The sequence below is a fragment of the Triticum aestivum genome, chromosome 1B (assembly GCF_018294505.1).
Source record: "Triticum aestivum cultivar Chinese Spring chromosome 1B, IWGSC CS RefSeq v2.1, whole genome shotgun sequence".
Classification (NCBI taxonomy): domain Eukaryota; kingdom Viridiplantae; phylum Streptophyta; class Magnoliopsida; order Poales; family Poaceae; genus Triticum; species Triticum aestivum.
In genome coordinates, this window is record NC_057795.1 from 172,619,281 (window position 1) to 172,624,830 (window position 5,550).

The following is a 5,550-nucleotide window of genomic DNA, read 5'->3' on the forward strand; positions in this document are numbered from 1 at the left end:
GCTGTGGTGGCTGACGTCAAGCATGCAACATTCCGGCAAAAACGATAAATTTGACCCATGAACGAAAAGAATTCATAAAATAAACTCTCATTGAATAAATTTCATATAGCTGACCTTTTTGTGTAGCGTCCGACAACTAAGCGTCACACTACATTGTGCAACGCCTCACTGACAGGCGTTACACGTCTGGCCAGCTTCGCACTCCGGACTGCCTGAAAATTGCTAAGTCATAGTGTCTAGGCGTTGCACTACATCTTCAAGCGGCCACTAGTGTAGGATAGTTTGTGAAAAGGTCAGCTGTGTGAACAAATTTCATGAACAGTTCAGTTTGTGAAATACTTTCTTCTCGAGGTTAAATGTGTACATTTTGCCCAACATTCCACTTGACCCTGACACTCCGTGATCTAATACAAGAAATTCGCCAGCATTTTAATGTAGCTTGCTCATGTTTGAGCTCAATCATGTGTGAACCCTAGTGGTCTTTGTGTTTTTCTTTCTGTGCCAGAGTGCATCCGGGAGACTGTTAATTTGTTTGCTTAGTCAATAAAGAGAGCACCGGACAAGAAAAAGAAGCAAGCACGGCCTGATTCGCATTCCCAGTATGACACATCAGAATGAGATGATCAAATCTAACAAACAACAGCTAGTAAAAAAAAGTTATCCATCCAGAACCATACATGCCCTCACAATTTTTGCATCTAAAAAAACTGGAAAAAGAACAACAGTCATGATTTGTGACAATCCTGTCCGAAATGGACAGAGGCTTTTATATATTGTTATAAAGATTACAGACATGATGTGATGGCAGCACTCCTGCGCTTGCGGTAACAATCACCGAGGGGGCGGTGCGACGGAACAGTGATCGCTTTGCCAAACCGTTCCGAGGTGACACGAGCCCATTGACGAATCTCGCTCTCTGGCATGCCCATATTCAGCACAGGAGCGCATTCTAGTGTCACCTGTGGTTCTATGGCCACATGCTCAAGTGCAGGACTCTTCTCAAGGATGCAACACAAGAGCTCAACCTGAGCCCGGTAACACCTGAACCCGCTCATGTAGACTGTCTTCAGGTGATCAAGGCGATGAATACAGGAGACTTCCTCCCTGTCCCCTCGCCTTGCCAGCATTTGGCTCCCAACTTGTGATACATCATCTGTTTCAGGAGCAACAATTCATAGTCAATCAATATAATATTGCAGTACAGCTTTACTCGTTCTCAAACATCAACCTGTAAGCATGCAGTCTACATATATGCCAAAATTAATGTACTCAGAAGTCAGCAGATGAGAGTGTTGCTCTTGACGCTGCTGGCACACATTGGCCTGAGCCCATTGGGCGTGTGGTTCCTGTGGGTGATGATGTTGTGGTGCCTGGAGTGCCGGTGCCTAACCTTGGAGACATGTTCGCCATCAAGTTTGTTGAGTATCTAACAAACTTGGATTCTGCAATATCGAAGGCATTTGGATGTCTCTTGAGGGAAAATGCACGGGGGAACAAATGTAAGGATGGTGGTGCTCACCCTCAATCCGGCATCCGCAAGAAGAAATCCAACAAGTGCAAAGGCAAGAAGGCTGGTGATAATGGAGAGGCACAAGTGGTTTCATGATGCGGCTCTCTTGGCTGCAAACAGGGGCTCGGGTGTGTTTGTTGTCTTTGTCGATGTGTTTTTCTCATGTTGTAGCGGGTCGGTGGGGTTTCACTGCTGTTATTGTTTTTTGCTCTGACGTTGTGGTCTTGTGGAGCCATAGTTCGCGAGTAGTCCGCATGAGTCGAGAAGTTTGTGACTTGGCTTTCGCCTGGTTTTACGTAAATTAACTGGGCAACTATCGTCTTCTTAATTAATGGATGAGGCAAATCTTTTGCATCCGTTTCAAAGAAAAAAAATGCGCATCTATGTTTAATCTGGAAAACTCAAGAAAGAGTACTCACATGCAATTTCAGCGTCTCTAGCTGGGGCGCAAAAGCCAAATAGTGCGCCAGTTGAAGAAGACCACTGTGGCTATTTGGAACCTTGGTGTCGATTTTTATTTCACAAGTCAGATGCCTCAAATTCGTATACATGCATGCAGGTCTTCTTGTCACCATGTGTACCTGAAACATGACCAAAACAAGAAACATTAGCATTCGCTGTTTGAAGAACTGTGAGGTAAATGATGAAAATGGTAAACAGCCGGGGTACCTGTGAGATCCAAACGGGAATATCTGCCTTCATATAAGCATGCATTATTAGCACCTTGACTGCCGAAATACTGGGAATCACAGTGAATGCATGCCCAAGTTCTTTATTATCTGTTTCAAACATTACTGTAGCCTTTTCTAATTTTGAGCAACCATGAAGTTCTATAGGAATCACATCCCCTTTGTACTCAAAATGGGTAAGGCCAGTAACATGAAAATCAATCATCTGGACAGGCATACGGGAAATTAGCAAATGTCTAAGTTTATTGAGTTGGTGTGGTATATTGAGATCAGTCACACCCGAGCAAGCAATGAGCTCCAAGTCCTCAAGACTAGAACAACTTAATAGCAAGCCTGGAAAATCTCCAGTTATTTTAACAGAGTGCAGAAGAAGCCTTGTGAGTTTTGTAAAGCCACGTATATCTGAGTGTGGCTTTATAGAAACATCTTTCAGAAATAACGACTCGATAAAAGGGCCATCTTGAGCACATAAAGCGTCAAGAGGGAAGTGATAAACTCGTTTTGTTATTCTTCTTGACCAGAGGTTAATATCTATGATCTTCGCCTTTGCTGCCGTGGCAAAGTAAATCCACCTATTAAGATGATCGGAGGACTTCTGCTGGAGGCCACACCTGATGCTGAACTTGTTGAGCCCTGTTCCACTGTGCTGTTGTATAATAGAATTGACCGTCTCAATGAACTTTGCTCTTTCTATTTTGACACTGTCCTCATCAGTGGACCGGTCTTTGGTGCCATCAAAACAGAGATTAGGATGGTGCATCCAGAGTTTGGTCCAATTTCTGGACACAATGCTGGTCCTTGCAACCTCTTTCAGTGAAAGCAGAGACAATATAACAGGTCGAATATCCTGGGACAAGAAAGGATGATAAGGGTTAAGTTTTGATCAAAAATATCTGATAGGCATGGTAATCTGATAAAAGTACTCCCTCTGTTCACTATTAAAAGATGTTCTAACTTTTTTCTAATCTAATGTATGTAGACATGTTTTAGTGTGTTTGTTCACTCATTTCTATCGCGTACTGGGCCATGAGATGGGCCATGGTGAACATTGGACTGACATATGGGCCCATGGTGGCAGGGAAGGCTTTCTTGACATCGACCATGAATCGCCGGCCGCCACTACAACCACGCCAGAGATCCACGACCAGGCATCACTCACGCCAAGCTGCACAATTGAGTAGCTTGACATGGCTGCGTTCGCCCCTGGCGACAAGCTCGAGGTCGCCCCAAGGCTGGCCTCACCAAGGCAGCGAGCCATGACGTGGCACTTGCAATGCACTCTCTTCCTATAGGTACTACTTCATCTAGCTTGCTGCTTTTGTATCAGAATATGCTTCCAGGATGGGTATGCAGATTGTTCTGTGCGGTTCGAGCTCTGGTCATCCTGGAGACATCATGATTTTAGTCCGAGGGCATCATCATGTCGATCAAGTTGGCACTATGTTGTGTATTTCGGGCGAGCATCTCCAACTACACTTTTCTCGTCGACCAGCTTGGGGCTAAACCAACTTTCTCGCCCATTGGACCGACATGTGGTGGACATTGGACCGACATGTGGGCCCATGGTGGCAGGGACGGCTGCAGAAGGAGAATAGTCAGATCTCAGATCTGAGAGGGGACGAACAGAACAGAGCGATGAACTCTATCTCCTCGTCCTCAGCTCTTCTTCCTCGCTCTCTCTGGATTTCCTATATCTAATGTGAGATTGCTTCCGTCTACCTCCCAAACCCCAGCTTCCCTCTTCAATCCCCTTCTCTGTGAGATTTGTGAGCTAGGTTCATAACAATTTCAGTCCATATGTAGTCCATACTGAAATATCCAAAACATCTTATAATAGTGAACGGAGGGAGTACTGGCTCAGTGCGTCAACATAATGTAAACTGGTAATTCCCCAACCAACCAAAAAAAGTGGAGAGGAGACACAGGGCAACGGAAAAGAAATGATTTTTACCTCGGGGAAATCCTCCATGTGGAAGGAGGATAGCCCGGGTTCGTCGCTGAGGCCGCTGTGGCCCTCCGTCCTCCTCCGCTTGGTCGCCGCTTCATCCTCCATACTGCTGCAGGAAGGGAGGCAATCAAATCAAACGAAACAAATCACGGGTCCTCTACTGCAGGAAATAATATAGGCGACTGACCCGACGCCGACCCCGACCCCGACCCTGATTCCGTTCCACACTTATATAGGATTTGCTGGCAACCCCTTTCCCTTTGAAACAGGATACTAGGATTTGTTTGGAACCCATTTCCCTTTGGAAAAGGGATCTACTAACCTATCGGGAAATGGCGGAGGAGACCAGAGAAGAGATCAAATCGATGGAGAACAGCCGAGTGAGAGCTAATGAGGGACCTATGATGGTAATCGTAGTGCTACTTTATATACTAGGAGTAACATGAGGAGTTGCGTCGTCTCCTCAGGCTTCGGTCATGCTATCGGGTGTCTCCCCAACCGGTCGATTGGGAGTGGGGGCTCGAAGAGTAAAAAATTGCGCCGTTCCGTCTCCTACCGGCGACTGCCAGCCAATTCAATTAACAGTGACGCCTCGTGCCGTATATTAAATATACTGTGTTCTATACAAAGTTTCGATTATTTAGACTAGCCATAGTGGGAGTAACTTAGGTAAGGTAGTAACATAATTACATAACACATCCCAAGACATATATGCTTATGTGGCATGGAGTTAATAAGAAGAGAGGTGCTTGTGGTAACATGATATGTTACCATAACATAACGCATCTCAATGCAAAATGAGTCTACAACATAATAAATGAAGGCTTGCATGATACTCCCTCCCTCCGAAAATACTTGTCCTCAAAATGGATCAAATGGATGTATCTATAACTAAAATAAGTCTAGATACATCCATTTTTAGGACAAGTATTTCCGAACGGAGGGAGTACTATACTTATGTTACTACCCACTATGATAGTAGTAACATAGGCTAGTAACATATGTATGTCACTAGTCTAAGTTACTATCCACTATGACTAGCCTTATGAAAAATATTGATATTTCAGTAGCTGGTCAATCATCAGAGTACTACTCAGTCTAGCGGGTCCGGAGTATTAATTTTTGTCAGATAGGGACATGCATACATCAGCCTCTTCTTTCTCCCTTGCAAACAAATTCATGGACTTTATTCCATCTTAGCAAAGTAAAAATGTGACGCCCGGATAATTAAGCTATAGTAACCCTCACCAAATGATGCCACGTCACCTCGATTTCTGTTGTTAATCACGCGTAGTTCAAGACCGATTTGAAATTCAAATTTAAAATAAAGTCAAACCAGTAAAATTTTCAAATGTCAGAACTAAAAAGTACAAACGGTGACAAGTAAAGCATAGGTAATTATG

The 5,550-nt window shown here is 44.3% G+C and overlaps 1 pseudogene; it reads right to left on the bottom strand.

The window, feature by feature from the left end:
* Nucleotides 1-569: 569 nt before the first annotated feature.
* On the bottom strand, nucleotides 570-4,654 carry LOC123114185 (probable FBD-associated F-box protein At1g32375; annotated as a pseudogene).
* Nucleotides 4,655-5,550: the final 896 nt, after the last annotated feature.